We start from the raw sequence: 16,324 nt of genomic DNA, 5'->3' as shown, positions 1-16,324 counted from the left end.
AAATCTGCGATTGCATTCATGGGATTTCATGGTTTTCCATTGCTTGAATGGGCTGTCCATGAAGGCCATGCCTTTTGGTAGATTGTTGCATTGTCCGTTTTGTTTTCCCATTAGTGATAGTACTCGAGTAGTTTTTTCTTAGACTACAAAAGCAACATCATGTAGATTTTTTTTTTTTGTCAAATCTGTTTATTAACATTTTATATTTTCAAAGTACAGTACAAAGATCAATTAATGTAGCACAGCGATCCGGTCACGCCTGTTCAACATTCAGACACTATAAATCAAGACAAAGTATAGACTTAAAGGCACGCTGACAGTGTCTCATAAATAAAGGGTAGGTGCTCAGAGCTAGCTGGGACGTGGAGGGCCTAACCCGGCAGCCTCCAGATTAGTTCATGACTATCTTCTCATTTAGTCTTGCACAGTAACATGGTTGTAGGGTGGATCCCTTTAATGTGGACCTGCACACAGAAATGACATTTATCTAACAATTGTAGAGAAACTTAAACAACAGCGGCAAAATCACAGGCACATGCTTATGCTGATCCTCCTCCCACCCCCTCCCCCCGCACCCCCATCTGCGAGCGGACATGCATCACAAGCCTGCATGCCCAGAGGCTGGTAGACTACATGACAGATTATCCGAGCAGAAGAACAGCCCACGGTACGCTCCAACCCCCAAGAACACCCACCTAGGTCGCTGCAGCATCCGAATCGCCAGTTCGACCACCCCCCCCCCCCCGCCTCCCCCTGGCAGTTGTAAGGCATTGAGCATGAGTTCCCACTGTTCCGCCATGGGTTCTTTTCGAAGCCCTGTTGTTTCCTCTCCTCCGTATGGCTATCCATTCCGCCCGGGCACACGCCTGAAGGGAAGAGACCCACGCCTGCGCACCAGGTGGTTCGCACGTCTTCCACCGCCTCCTAAGGAGGCGCTTCGCCACCACCAACCCCAGATCTAAGAAGCGGGAAGATGCCTTATCTTTGGGCAGTCTCCTGAAGTGATGTAAGATGTACTCAGGCCAGTTGAAAGGAATGGTGCGACCCGTACACGCCCCAAGCATCCCACTTATCGCATTCCAGTAAGCGCCCAGTCCTGGGCAGCTCCATAAGAGGTGGAGAAGTCCCGTGTCCAGTTCATCGCACCTGGGGCAGGACGCATCAGAACGGTGGAAGTACCTATTGATGAGCTCAGGTGTGAGGTAGGCTCTATGAACGACGAAGAGTTGTATCTGACGAAAGCGCAGATTTCGAGGAATGCGTACCCGGCTTTTAAGGACTCTCTCCCACTCCTTATCAGCCAGCATCCGTCCCATGTCTCGCTCCCACTTGCCTCTGAGCGGAGCCAAACTGGTCTGTGTATGGACCCTTGGCGACGCCGCAAACCAACGGACCAGGTGCTTACCCCCCCCCCCCATAACGTGAAGGTACTGCATGGTTAAGTGTTGTTCAGGCTTTGTTGCCATGTCTCCCCATCTAGCCGACATCTTTGCTACGAGGGAGCGATGCAATAGGAACCCCCCAGGAGGTAGCCCGTCCTCTGATACCAGCGTCTCATAGGCCACTAGCGCTCTATCTCTGAAAAGGTCACCTAATGTCTGGACATCAGCCTCACTCCACTGCTCCAGCATGGGACGCGTGAGAACCCCCTCGCCCCCTGGAGAGCCCTCCAAGGGTCTAGCAGGCGCTTACGGGAGCACCTTTCGTGTGAGGAACAGGGCTCTACGAAAGCATTTATACGCCACTGCCAGCAGCGGTGGAGTGGGCCTCTCAGGCACCGCCAACGGGTGGAAGAGCTTGGTGAAGCGACACAGAGAGTACGGTGGCTCGATCGTAGCAGTGTCTTCCCTACCCCTATCCTCCAACCAGCGGGCAATCCACTGAAGCTATAAGCAATCGCAATGGAGCGAACACCGCTAGCCCCTCCTCCGGATCGCCCCTCGGGAATCTGGTACATGGAGTTCTTGAGTGGTTCACCCATGTGGGTGCAAGTAGGTACTTGTAAAACTGATGATCTCTCGACCCGATACATTTCCCGGGTTTTTGGATATCGCCCGAGACATGGCTCGGGTTTCGGGATAACTTCCCTCATCAGTAGAGAAAATAGTTAGGGGTGGAAGAGAAGGCCGCCAAACAACCGTCAATGGCCTCGATGCCCGAACCGGCACGCAGGTGCGTCGTCCAGGAGCCCGTCGGCTCAAAGCTCAAGGGAGCCAATTTGTATAAGCAATCGCAATGGAGCGCACACCGCTAGCCCCTCCTCCGGATCGCCCCTCGGGAATCTGGTACATGGAGTTCTTGAGTGGTTCACCCATGTGGGTGCAAGTAGGTACTTGTAAAACTGATGATCTCTCGACCCGATACATTTCCCGGGTTTTTGGATATCGCCCGAGACATGGCTCGGGTTTCGGGATAACTTCCCTCATCAGTAGAGAAAATAGTTAGGGGTGGAAGAGAAGGCCGCCAAACAACCGTCAATGGCCTCGATGCCCGAACCGGCACGCAGGTGCGTCGTCCAGGAGCCCGTCGGCTCAAAGCTCAAGGGAGCCAATTTGTATAAGCAATCGCAATGGAGCGCACACCGCTAGCCCCTCCTCCGGATCGCCCCTCGGGAATCTGGTACATGGAGTTCTTGAGTGGTTCACCATTGATGACTAAACACAATACGGCTCCCTTGAGCTTTGGGCCGACGGGCTCTTGGACGACGCACCTGCGTGCCGGTTCTGGCATCGAGGCCTTTGACTGTTGTGTGGCGGCCTTCTCTTCCACCCCTAACGATCTTTCTCTACTGATGAGGGAAGTTATCCCTAAACCCGAGACATGTCTCGGGCGATATCCTAAAACCCGGGACATGTATCGGGTCTAGAGATTCATCAGTCCAACAAGTACCGACTTGCACCCACCTGGGTGATCCACTAAAGAACTACAAGTACCAGAGTCCCGAGGGGCGACCCGGAGGAGGGGCTAGCGGTGTGCGCTCCATTGATGACCAATCCACTGAAGCTGCGCGGCCAGGTAGTAATGCTCAAAGCAAGGGGGGCTAGCCCTCCCCTGTCCATCAGCAGAAACAGTTTCGTCAGCGCCGGTCGGTGCCGGTACTTGCCCCAGATGAAGTCCCGCAGGACCGCATTGAGCTTTGAGAAGAAGGAGGCCGGGATGAACAGGGGAAAATTGACAAAATAGTACAGGAGTCGGGGAAGCATGACCATTTTGGCAAGGGCCACTCTGCCCGTGATTGTCAGCGGAAGCGTGGACCAGAAGCCTATCTGGGATCTGAGCGCTGCCACCGCCCGCCCCAAGTTTCCGTCGAATAGGTCAGCTGGTTGGCGATAGATCTGGAGCCCCAGATATGTAAAGGTATCAGCCCTCCATTGGACTCTCGTGCCTCCCAGGCGGTACTCCGGGTCTTCTATCCCGCTATCAAAGGCGTATAGACAGGACTTGCCCACATTCACCCGGAGTCCCGAGACTTCTGCGAACTTACTCAGCAGCTGGGCCAGTTGCTCCGGTATACAACTCACGTCTCGCACAAATACCAGCAGGTCGTCCGCATAAAGCGATACCTGATGTATTGCATCTCCCAGAGGGATTCCCGCACCTAAAGTCTGCTGCATTGCCGCCGCTAAAGGCTCTATCGCCAGCGCAAATTGTAGGGGGGACAGGGGACTTCCTTGCCTGGTGCCCCTACCCACCACCACCGCTTCAGAGATGTAGGGACCCAGTCTCACACGGACTACAGGGTTTTTTTAAAGAAGGTCGACCATTTGTAGGAAGTCTACGTCAAACTCATAGCACATCAGCACCTCGGCCAGATATCCCCATTCCAGGCAGTCAAAAGCCTTTTCCAGGTCTAGCATTAGGCATCCTGCCCTGGGCCATTCCTTTGTTGCCTCAGCCGCCACTCTAAAGAACCTCCTGAGGTTCATGGATGTGGACCGCGCCGCATAAACCAATTTTGGTCAGAGTGTATGAGGTGCGGAACCACCAGCGCTAGCCTCTCAGCAAGCAGCTTAGCAAGGATTTTATAGTCGACATTGAGCATTGCCTGTATGAGCCCAGTGCTGTGGGATCTCTATCCGGCTTAGGCAATGAGACCAGGAACGCCTCCCGCATAGATGGTGGAAGCGAGCCCTCATCAATTGCTGTGTTGTACATGTGAAGGAGTAAATGGCGCCAGGGTTTCCCTGTATGCCTTATAGTATTCGGCAGGCAGGCCATCCGGCCCCGGGGTCTTCCCAGTCGCCAGAGCCTGAATCGCATCTCCCACTTCCTCCAGTGTGAGGGGGGTGTTAAGGGCGCCCTTGTGTTCCTCCGAGACCGCAGGCAGGGTGACAGAATCTAGAAAGTTTTCTAGCGCACATCTGGAGCTGGTTCCGCGGGCCCTATACAGCTGCGCGTAGTGACCGACCAAGGCACAGTGGATTTCACGCTGCGTATACACCACCTCCCCCTCCGCAGTGCGAAGAGCTCCTATTGGGGCACCGCGGCCATCTCTCTGTACCAACCAGGGTAACAGTCGGCCAGCCCTATCCACCCTGGCGTGTGTTCTACCTGTGTGCACCGCATAATTGTGGCACCTCAACTGTTCCATAAGAGCTGCATGTCTAGCGCGCAGGTCACTCAGCGTGCGCGAGTGTACCCCCATCCCTTTGCCCTCCATCTCGTATTGCAGGAGCTCGTGTTCCAATCGCGTTAGGGAAGCGGATAGCGTTTTGCGTATGTTCCATGAGGCTCCCATGCAGTGCCCCCGGGTGGCTACTTTGTGTGCATCCCATCCCACCGCAGCACTACTTGCAGACCCCTCGTTAACTTCAAAGTAGTCAAGGATAGCCGTGCCCAGCGAGGAGCGGAACTCTGGATCCTCAAGCGCAGCAGGTTGTAGCCTCCACGTAAGCACAGGCGAGCGGTCTGCCTCCCAACTAAGTCAAAACCGTAGGTGGTTATGATCAGAATGTGTTCTCCCCAGGTACTCCGACTCGGCAAGGAGAGGGAGCAGCGACTGGGTGCCGACTATCCGATCCAACCGGACATGCAGGTCATGAACTTGCAAAAACTCCAACGAATTCAAAACTGTGCGGCCCGAGCTTTGCTCGGAATTTCACGTAGAACCCCAATAAGTCCGGGGCTAAGAGCTCTGCACTGGCTCCCCATTAGGGAGAGAGTTCATTTTAAATCAATGTGTATAGCTCACCAGGCCTTTTGGAAAGCGGGTCCAGAAATTAGCCATTCCCTGATTTCTCCTTATTTGCCTAACAAAACTCTCCGTTCTTCATCCGTGTTCTTGGCCAGGGTTCCCAGAATCCAGAGAGCGAGAGCAGGAGGTCGATCCTTCTCTTCTGTAGTAGGGGATCTCTGTGTATAGTAACAATCTAGTGAATAGTCCCGCCCATGTGCGTGGACCCCGGAGCAATCAAAAATAATCTCTTACAGTGTCGAATAAATGCAGAACTGCACAGACACTTAAGAGAGAATTTTAAAGACAGATAATGCAGCCTATAAAAGCTACACTGTCCAGTACTTCAACTAGAAATTCCACCACAAAATCCACAAAACAGCAAAGCCTGTACAGATTTCCCTTGCTTTAACAGCAAACACACTCTGGAATGATAGAGAGGAGAACCTGGACAGACAAGCCCCATAGGCTGCCATTATGTGGCTCAGAATAGGATACTGTGCCTTTAAGAGAACCTTCCAGAACTTCACAGTATCCCAGAATGCACTGCAGGTCCCAGTTACTTTCAGTTCTTTTTTCCGGCTCCTGCAAGCAGGACCCTGGAGCATTGAGATCTCCCTTTTCAAGAGTTTATTGGTGATTTTTCACTATTAATTTCGATTTGAGTGCTTCTAAAGTACTTTAGTGCTGTTCTTGGTTTTTGCTCCTTTTTGATGTCAAATATGCCTGCATTATTTGACAAATGCCCGGAGTGCTCCAGGAAGAAGGCAAAATCAGATTCCCATGAGGTGTGTATCCTCTGCCTTCCCTCTTCCCACAGTGAGGAGTGTGAAATTTGTCAAGGCTTCTCTGGCAGGACCCTGAAGGAAAGACAGAAGATCAGGCTTCAGGGCCTCGAGGAAAGAAGGCTGAAGGCGCAAGGTGGGTCTGGAGGGGCTTATTCTGCCCATGCTGAGGCCTCTGGGGGGCTCCCCAGGGGCAGGAAGACCAGCAAACGTTCCCATTCTCCGTCTGGGTCGGTTGCACTGACCACGACGTCGAGAGGGATGACTACGGTCTGTTCCCCGTCTCCTCAGGGCTCTGGGTCGAAGCGGCGTCGACGTCGAGGGAGTTACACAGGCCGCCGTTGAAGTCTCCTTTGACGATTTCGTCGTCATCGTCGACGTCGAGTGATCGACGTCGACGAGCCCGGCGTCGGCGCTCGCCGTCGAAGCGACACCGCCGTCGGCGAAGAGGAAGCGATCGTCGTCGAGGGGATCCTCGTCGTCGAGGCCGCCGTCGAGGCGGAAGAGGTCGCCGTTGAGACACAAGAGGTCGTCGTCGAGGCGCAAGAGGTCGTCCTCGAGACGGACGAGGTCGTCGTCGAGGCGGACGAGGTCGCCGTCGAGGCATGGAAGATGGTCGACGCCGAGGAAGGGGCGCTCGACGTCGAGGGGCATACGCTCGCCGTCTGGTCACCGTTCGTCGACGTCGAGGAAACGTGGTGAGAGGCCTGAGGCTGTGGGAGGCTCTCCACAGTCCAGATCTGGAAAGGAAGGCGGATCACCGGGATCGTTGTACTCCGAGGTGTATACTCCATCACAGAAGCATGTTTCCCCTCCGCCTCCGTTGCCGAGGGGTCTCCCTCCGAGGGCTCCGACCCCCCCTCCGTTGCCTCCTCTGCCTCCACCGCCTCCGCCGGTGCCTCGGCCTCAGGTGCCAGAGAGGCCTCCCCCAGTTCCACCGAGGTCGGTCTCGTTGCCCAGGCTTCCGACCCCTCCCAAAGGGACTCCTAAGCCGCAGGCCCCGTCCAAACCCAGGACGCCCACCCCGGGGAAACCGGCAGAGCGTCCCAGACCCAGGAAATCGCGGTCACGCTCCAGACGGAGAGGAAGATCGAGGAGTAGACACAGGTCCTCCACTAGATCTAGGCATCGCCATAGGAGGCGAGGATCCAGGTCCCGTACGGACTCCTCTAGGACTCGCTCCTATTCGCCTACCTTATCGGACTCCCCGGAGACGAGGGTGTCTCCGGTAGACGACATCAGCACGTTCCAGGAGGTTCTCCTGAGGGGGGCTACGAAATTGGGCATCACGGTGACGGCTCCTACACCTACGACGTCCGTGATATTCGAGACACTTCACAAGAAGCATCTGTCTCGCCCTCGGCTGCCATTGGTGCCAGGACTGGTCGAACCTGCGGAGGAGCTGTTCCTTACGCCTGCGGTGGTGAAGGCCGCTCCCTCCCGACTTCTGAAGAAGTACAGGGCACCGGATTCGGACCCGGCCTTCCTGCGGATGGACCCAGTACCTGACTCCGTGATAGTGACGGCGGCCAGGAAGTTACATTCTACCTCCCCGTCCTCCACCGTGCCGCCTGATAAAGAAAGCCGTTGGATTGATTCGGCTGAAAGGAAGGCTTGTGGGACTTCTTCCACGACCATGAAAGCCTCCAGCGATTCGGCATTGCTGGGGCGGTACGGCCGTGCACTGTGGGATTCCCTGGAACAGTTCACGGACCTTCTGCCATGTGACAAGAGGGAGGACTTCCAAGAAATAGTTAAGGAAGGGATGCTGGTTTCAAACCAGGTCATCAGCGCGGCTGCGGATATCTCGCTGCTGGCGGCCCATGGTTACTGTCACGGGATCAACCAGCGCCGCCATGCTTGGCTCAGGCTCACGTCACTCAAGCCGGAGGCCCAGCAGCGGGTGGCCAATCTGCCTTTTTCCGGAGAAAAACTGTTCGGGAAACATGCCGATGATGAGATGGCCCGCATGAAGGCTGAGGCGGAGACCCTGAAGGCTGTGGGCTTGGAAAAGCCCAAAGAAAAGAAGTCCTACCGCCCGTTCCAGAGACGGTTCGGTGCACAGGGAAAAGGACGAGGACAGTCTTCGGGACAACAACAAAAGCAGCAGCAACAACAGCAGCAGTTCCGGAGACCCTTCCAAAAACGCCAGAGAGGTAGAGGTGGACAGCAGTCCTCTACAGCTAACAAAGGCCCAGCCGGGTCTCGACCCTGAGCGGTTACTTCCCCTTCATCCGTTACCCGCTCCGGTGGGGGGAAGCGTTCAATTTTCTGGCAGAGTGGAGAAAAATTACTCAGGACAAGTGGGTGCTGAATATTGTTTGCAATGGATACAATCTTCGGTTCACCAGCCCTCCTCCATCGATTCCTTCGGTCAGCTCGCAGTATCAACTGCGTGAGCTCCAGGCGGAGGCCGATATCCTGTTAAGGAAAAGGGCGATAGAAGACGTACCTCTGTCTCAAAGAGGAAGAGGTCTGTACTCCCGGTTCTTTCTAGTCCGCAAGACGGACAAGAACGAGTTCAGGCCCATTCTGGACTTGCGACAGGCAAACAAGTGGATTCGCAGAAAAAAGTTATGCATGCTGTCGTTGCATCAGATTTATCCTCAGTTGCAACAGGGAGACTGGCTATGTGCAATAGACCTACAGGATGCGTACTTCCATGTGCCCATTGCACACAAACACAGGAAGTTCCTGCGATTTCAAGTCGGCACCAATCACTATCAGTACACTGTACTTCCGTTCGGGCTGAAGTCTGCGCCCAGGACTTTCTCGAAGTGCATGGCAGTGGTAGCGGCACACCTGAGGAAGAACAAGGTGTTTGTCTACCCGTACCTGGACGATTGGTTGATCGAGGCCTCCTCCTTCTCGGAAGCTCAAGCGCACTTCCAGAAGACGTGCGTTCTATTGAACAAGCTGGGGTTGCACATCAACATGTCCAAGTCTGTCCCGACTCTGGTCCAGTGCATTCAGTACTTGGGAGCCTCCATCAATACGCTGTCAGCAAGCGTGTCTCCTTCGGAGGAGCGACGATTATCACTCCTTCGGAAGGCTCAGGCTCTCATGACCACTCCATCTACGACAGTGAGGACGGTGTCTTCTCTACTGGGATCGATGGCCTCTTGTATCTTCCTGACGCCACATGCGCGGCTGCACATGAGACCGCTGCAGGAGTGCTTGGAAGATCAGTGAGACCAGAGGAGAGGATCTTGGGACGACAAAATACGACTGTCTCTGCATGCTCTTCAGTCTCTGAAGCGGTGGTGTTCAGCGGAGAATCTCCTCAGAGGGGTTCCCTTCCACAAGGACATTCCCACTCAGACTATCGTGACGGATGCTTCTCTCCAGGGATGGGGAGCGCACTCCGGAGACTTACAGATTCAAGGGACGTGGTCCCCGACGGAGTCCACGTACCACATCAATTTCCTGGAACTCAGAGCTGTTCACTTGGCACTGAAGGCTTTTCACCCGTCCTTCCAGACCAACTCTCTGCTTGTACAGACGGACAATACGACCACGATGTATTACCTCAACAAGCAGGGGGGCTCGAGATCACGCACTCTGTCGCAGGAGGCGCAGGCGATCTGGCACTGGCTTCTGGCCCGAGGACTTACGATAACGGCCACCCATCTGCCAGGTGTGCAGAATGTTCAGGCAGACGAACTGAGCAGACTGATTCAGGAAAACCACGAATGGGTCATAAACGACGAAGTACTAGGAGAAATCTTCGCCAGGTGGGGAACTCCAGACGTAGATCTGTTCGCCACCGCCGAAAACAGCAAATGCCGAGACTTCGCCTCCAGGTACTACCAGCCGGGGACGCTGGGGAATGCGTTATGGATCAACTGGTCGAACAGCTTTCTGTACGCTTTTCCACCCATTCCCGATTCCGCGGTTCTCATCAAGCTGTCCCAGTCCAGGACGCGGATGATATTGATTGCCCCGGAATGGCCCAGACAGTGGTGGTTCACGGACCTGCTTCACCGGTCTCTCCTTCCTCACATGAAGCTGCCGTGCAGGCCGGACCTTCTCACGAAGTTCGGGGGGCGGATGTTGCACCCCAACCTCTCGTCTTTGAGTTTGGCGGCATGGCTCCTGAGATAGTGCAATATGGCCATCTGAATCTCCCAGAGGATTGCATGGACATACTGAAGGAGGCTAAGCGACCTTCCACTAGAACTTCTTATGCTTACAAGTGGAAGAGGTTTTGCATCTGGTGCAAGTCCAAGAACTATGACCCTACGGACATGCAAGGAGGATGTCATCCTTCCATATCTACTACATCTGGCGCAATCTGGCCTTAATGTCCATTCCATTAAGGTTCATCTGGCTGCTTTGACTGCCTACAGGAAATGCCCTTCACAGACTTCCTTCTTCCAGATCCCTGTGATCAAAGATTTTTTGGAAGGCTTGAAGAAAGTATTCCCTCCTGTCAGGCTTCCTTCGCCTTCCTGGGAATTGAATGTGGTGCTGTCCAGATTGATGAAGGAGCCTTTTGAACCTATTCATAAGGCTTCGTTGCAGCACCTGTCCTGGAAGGCGGCGTTCCTCGTGGCCATTACATCGACCCGCAGGGTGAGTGAAATTCAGGCGTTGTGTTGCCAAGAACCTTATACTGTATTTCATGCTGCTAAGGTTGTTATGCGTACTCACCCTAAATTTCTTCCCAAGGTTATTTCTGATTTTCATGTCAACCAGACTATAACTTTGCCTACGTTTTTTCAGAATCCTTCATCTCCAGCGGAAAGGTCTTTACATTCCCTGGATGTTAGGAGGGTGTTGAAATTTTATCTGGATAAAACCAAAGATATTCGTAGGTCAGACCAATTGTTTATCAATTATGGATCAGTCAGGGCGGGTCTTGCTACCTCTAAACAGTCCATCTCGAGGTGGATTGTGTCCTGCATACAATTGTGTTACCAAAAGGCTAATAAGACCTTAGGGGGGAAACCTAAGGCTCATTCCACCAGGGGCAAAGCTGCCACGACGGCTTTGCTTCGTAATGTTCCCATTGCAGAAATCTGCAAGGCGGCCACTTGGAAGTCGGTCCATACCTTTGCTAAGCATTACTGCCTGGACACTGATGCCAGGGCAGACGCTCAGGTTGGGCAGGCTTCTCTGCGAAATCTGTTCGCACAATAGTGGTGTTATTTCTCGTTTCTCCACCGCCGCTTTGGTGTGGGGATGGGCTTGCCATTCTATTCACTAGATTATGACTATACACGGAGATCCCCTACTACAGAAGGAGTAGTTTCTGTCCTGTAACTCTAGTTCTGTAGTAGGGGTATCTCTGTTATAGTCATAAGCGCCCGCCCTCCTCCCCGGTGGAGAGAGATATTCATGTACGAAATGCTACAGGTCTGGCGTGTTACGCCTTCAAAAAGAACTGAAAGTAACTGGGACCTGCAGTGCATTCTGGGATACTGTGAAGTTCTGGAAGGTTCTCTTAAAGGCACAGTATCCTATTCTGAGCCACATAATGGCAGCCTATGAGGCTTGTCTGTCCAGGTTCTCCTCTCTATCATTCCAGAGGGTGTTTGCTGTTAAAGCAAGGGAAATCTGTACAGGCTTTGCTGTTTTGTGGATTTTGTGGTGGAATTTCTAGTTGAAGTACTGGACAGTGTAGCTTTTATAGGCTGCATTATCTGTCTTTAAAATTCTCTCTTAAGTGTCTGTGCAGTTCTGCATACGGATGGAGGACATGATTCAAATCCGCTAGGAAAGAGGGCTGGTCCGTGTTCGGGGCATAAATGGATCATAACAGGACTTCCTGACCATTCAACCGTCCCCGCATCAGACAGTACCTTCCCTCTCGATCCACATTTACGTCCTTGCAAATGAAGGGGACACCTGCTCTCACCCATATCAATGTGCCGCGCGCATGCGCAGCGAAGGTTGTGCCATGGAGTTGCCCCCGCCAGCGCCTTCGGAGCCTGTCAAGTTCGACCTGCGTCATGTGTGTCTCTTGAAGAAGGGCAACCCCCACCCCATGGCACTGCAGGTAGGAGAAGACTGAGTAGCGCCTTGATGGTGTATGCATACCGCGGATATCCCAGGCCAGTATATTAGTGTGTGTCCTGTGTCTGCATGCGTCTCGTCCACGCAGAGCTAGGGAAGCGCCCCCGGGGGGGCAAGTGGACAGTATCTGGGGGGAGGAATATCAGTGTGCCGCATGCTAAACATGAGAACAATTAAGAACATTGTAACTAAAAGGGCGAGTCCCCGTTAGGGCGTACGTCCAAACTTCAAGATGATCCACCCCCCCCCCGAGAAAAGTGGTAGGTCAGCACAGTGGCTGTCTGGGTGAGTGTGTTGCCAACAACCGAATCATTGCCCGCCCCTATTTCAGACCCCCAGGCTATCAAGAGGCACAAGAGGGATCTAGTGTAAGCAAGCGCATAGGGCCAGTGCGGGTCATCAGCAGCGGAGACCAGGAACGAGGTAAATGCCTAACGCCTTCCGCTGTAGGTCAGTAGACGCTCCCACGTGTGTTTGTCTAGATACCATTGCATAACAGCACGTGCACACATGGCAGAAACCCCCTTCCCCCCGGGCATAACACCATGTACATCACTAGTACAGAAAGGATACAATAAAAAGCGTACTGAGAGGCAGGGGCCCCTATTGGACCGTTATAATCCACTGTTCAGTCACATGAGTTGGTCGGCTGTTTGGGGCGTCACCACCGGCATGTTCATGTCCTTAGAGAGCATTGTGGATGGGGATGACGAGCCACTGGTTTCCGGATCCCTATGTAGCTGGGAGTCCAAGCGGCCGGCACCATTCGCCACTCCCAAGGTCGCAACCGCATCAAGTGCTTCCTGTCTTTCCAGTCGCATTTTCTCCGGGCTAGGTGCAACTGGGCCTGGGCCTCGGCGGCCCCCTCTCCTCCTGCGTCTCCTGGAGCGCTGCTCCTGCCATACGCCGTCTTCCGAGCCTGTGGGTCGTGTCCCTATCCACTGACCCGTCTCTTCCAATCAGTCCCAGACATCCGATGGGGCATCGAAGAATCGAGCGCCTTCCTTCGAGATCACGCGAAGACGAGAGGGGAACAACAAAGAGTAAGGCAACTCGAGTCCCCACAGCTTCCTCTTCACAGCCATGTACGTGTTCCTCCGCCTCTGTACTGCTGCCGTGTAGTCTGGAAAGAGCATCACGCAACTGTTTCTCACTGCAAGTTCTTCCAGCTTTCTGGTCTCGCGAAGCACCACATCTCGGTTGCGATAATTGAGGAGCTTGAAGAGGAACGGGCGAGGCCAGGCTCCAGGCCTGGGCGCCTGCGCTGGCACCCTGTGTGCTCTTTCGACTGCGAAGTGCGGGGACTGCACCCCCGGGGGCAAGATTTCCTGCAACCAGCTTTCAGTGAACCGCTCCCGGTGTTTCCCTTCTTCGCCCTCCGGCAGGCCAACCACCCGTACATTATTGCGCCGGGAGCGCCCTTCCGTATCCTCAATGCGATCCTCTAACACATGCATTCTGTCCATGATGTCCTGGCGTGCCGAAGTATGTGTTTGCACCACAGGTTGCAGTTCTTGGAGTGACTGGCGTTGTGCTGTAACCGACTCCGACAGCTTGCGGTGGTCAGCATGTAGGAGAGTAAAGTCTGAGGTGACCTTATCGATCCGGGCCTCCAGTGACGCTTTAGTTTGCTCCAGAGTGTTGCCAATGCGTTCCACCGCTGCCAACACAGTATCCATCTTAGCAGCTAGGACATCAGACGGTCCCAAGTTTCCACTCCGGTGCCAGCGGGGCGAGCCAGGATCTTCGGTCACATGCTGCTTTTGCTGGGACTTGTCCCTGAGTCTGCCCATTGCCAGTTGTTACGCGGTAGGCATCCGCGCTGGTCACCAGAAACCAGTCTCTCTTTAGCAGGCCACCCCTCGAAGGCTAGGAGAGAGGCCGGCTCACCCGTTCCTCCGCTGTTCTGACAGCAGTGGGAGGTCTCCTATCCCTGCCAGATGACTACGCAGCAGGGTCCTGGCTTCAAGTAGCCCCTGTCGGCTCGGTAAGTGTCTCAGTCGGCAGCCCCGCTTCGTCCCCTTGTTGCAAGGGGGGGACGCCCCTATCTCCCGTTTCAGGGGCCCTCTCTCCTATGCCTCCCCAATAGCAAACTGTGCTCCCTCCTTTCCAGCGTCTCTGGGCAGCGTGGCCTTGGCGCCACAGATGGGAGAATCCAGCCTACCCGGTCCAGTCTCAAACGCCTGATGCCTCCCTTGCACATGGCGCGGACCGCGTTGAGGGGGGGTGGGGGGCTCCCTGGCCGCAAAGGCGGGAGCGATGGCTTCTGTCCTACAATGGCGCCCAGGTCTCTGTATATCTGGCCGCAGCTTCGCAACCCTTGTATCCCAATGCCCGGGAGATGTTGGTGCGTGTCATAGTAACCAGCCCCGACTGCAGCAGGCCACCTCCTCTACCGCCACGTTTGGCTTGGTGTAGCGACCCGACCTCTCAGTGGTCCAACAGCCTCCCACTCATGGCCAGAGCGCAGGGGTGTTGCGCTTGAGATTGTCAAAACAAAATGGCCCAGCTGCCCGTCCGGTAGCGTCTCGCAGCCTCAACTATGTCGATTTCAATAACTATGGCGCTCGCAGAAGTCCGCTCCGCGGCAGGCCCAAGTCTCAGTGTCAGTCCAAGCCCCAGCCCCTCACCAGCTCATTCGCGCAGGGCCAGCACGACCTCCAGTGCCTCCTCGCCAGCAAACTGACAAAAGTAATCTCGGGAAGGTGTCTCAGAGGACAGTAGTGTCTGTGACCATTCACTAGTGAGGCTGCTTTTTCCTGTAAATGTTCAATGGTGGGGCAGTTCTGCCAGTGAGTGTTCACTAGTTAGGTGAGTCTGCCTGTGATTACTCAATAGAAGGCAGGACTCTGAGGGTGCCTCCTCGCCCAGCGCCAGGATCCCAACAGGCCTCTGCTCTCTGTCCCCCGGCCTGCCACTGGAGGCCTCCAAGCACTGCCTCAGCCGCTCCAAGCACCTCGAGGCGGCTCCCCTCCCCGCTCGTCAGCACCTCCGCGGGGCCTTCCCAGTCCGCCCCGGGCCCCGCTCCTCACCAGTCAGCAGCTTTGACCTGTGCAGCAGTCTCTCTCCCCCCGTAAGTCGGCAGCACTACAGTCTGGTGAGCCCATGGAGCACCACTGGCCTCGGAATGCGAAGGGGCAGCGTTGCGGGGCTCTGGGCCCGCCGCACCTTCCGTCCGCTCACTCACAGGCGTAGGTCTGTTTCTCCGCCGCTCCAGGCACTGCCACCCGCCCAGGCTCAGCTCCGGTCCTCGCTCCAATCCCCTCCCTACGCCAGCGGGCTGCCAACAGTGCTGGGTCATGGAGCCCACCAATCTTGCAGGCGATACTCCTCCACCGGGATTTCAGGGCGTCCGAGCCAAAAGCAGCGCCCGGCACCTCACCTCACAGCGGCGACAGCTCAAGCCGTTCCAACTGTCGCCCGGCCCCGGGGCAGTTTCGCACCTTTCCACAGTGAGGCCGCGCCGTCTCTCTGCTCCTTCAAACTCCGCCGCTGCGACTCCAATCTGCAGTCTTTTGGGCTTCCCGGGCTCTGCGCTGCTTCCCCGCACCTGCTCCGCACGCTACAGGCACAGGGACACCTCTAAAGGAGAATATTCAGGAGAACTAAGGGGTCCAAAGACAGAGTTCTAGCAGGACACGTCCGCCCTGCTGGCTGCCACGCCCCCCCGTGGTGATGTGTAGCTTTTAGTTCAGACCCTGTAGAAATTATTTGATAAATTTGTTTACTGACAAGATGAAATTTCAATTGCTGGTTTATGGCTTTTTTGGTTTAAGAAGCACAGTATTCATTATCTTTATGACCGGTTAAGGCTAGTCACTAATCGTCCTTCTACGCTCATTTGTTTTCTTCTTTGCTTTCTTGAGGGCATGTTTTTGGGTTTACCATTTTGTGTTCACAAAGTAATGACATGCATGCACATAAGTGCTCTGGCAGCTGAAACGAAAATATAAGTCCTTTGTCAAAAGTTTCTAATATGCAATATTTTGCCAGTTAAAGCCTTGTAAGTTCATCGCTTACGTGACTAACGTCATCTTCTAGTTCCTTTTTATACCACTGTTCTTTGAGGCTACAGCTTAACTCTGCTAATACAGCTTGTTCAACAAATTTGCCCTTCTTTGCTTCTTTATTGTTGTACCAAAGAGTCTGCATAGTGGGATATTTTCTTTCTACGAAAGCATGGAGCAACACAAAGTTGCCTAAGTATTACTATTTCTACCATTGACCTAACAAAAATCCAGACCTAATGGTCTGCCACCGCTTGTTCTTTTTTTGTAATTGTGTTTTGCAACCCACTCTTACATCTCTGCACCAGTCCTGATATAATCCCCCTTAGATTTTAAATCTG

At 54.3% G+C, this 16,324-nt stretch overlaps 1 protein-coding gene across 4 annotated transcripts in view; it reads left to right on the top strand.

The window, feature by feature from the left end:
• RECQL (RecQ like helicase) overlaps positions 1–16,324 on the top strand; it is a 290,431-nt gene that overhangs the window by 150,623 nt on the left and 123,484 nt on the right. The gene's annotated exons all lie outside the window — the stretch shown is intronic.

Source organism: Lissotriton helveticus, chromosome 1_1 (assembly GCF_964261635.1).
Source record: "Lissotriton helveticus chromosome 1_1, aLisHel1.1, whole genome shotgun sequence".
In the NCBI taxonomy this organism is placed as follows: Eukaryota; Metazoa; Chordata; class Amphibia; order Caudata; family Salamandridae; genus Lissotriton; species Lissotriton helveticus.
The sequence above is the reverse complement of the archived record's forward strand: the minus strand, read 5'-3'. Positions and strand labels throughout refer to the sequence as shown.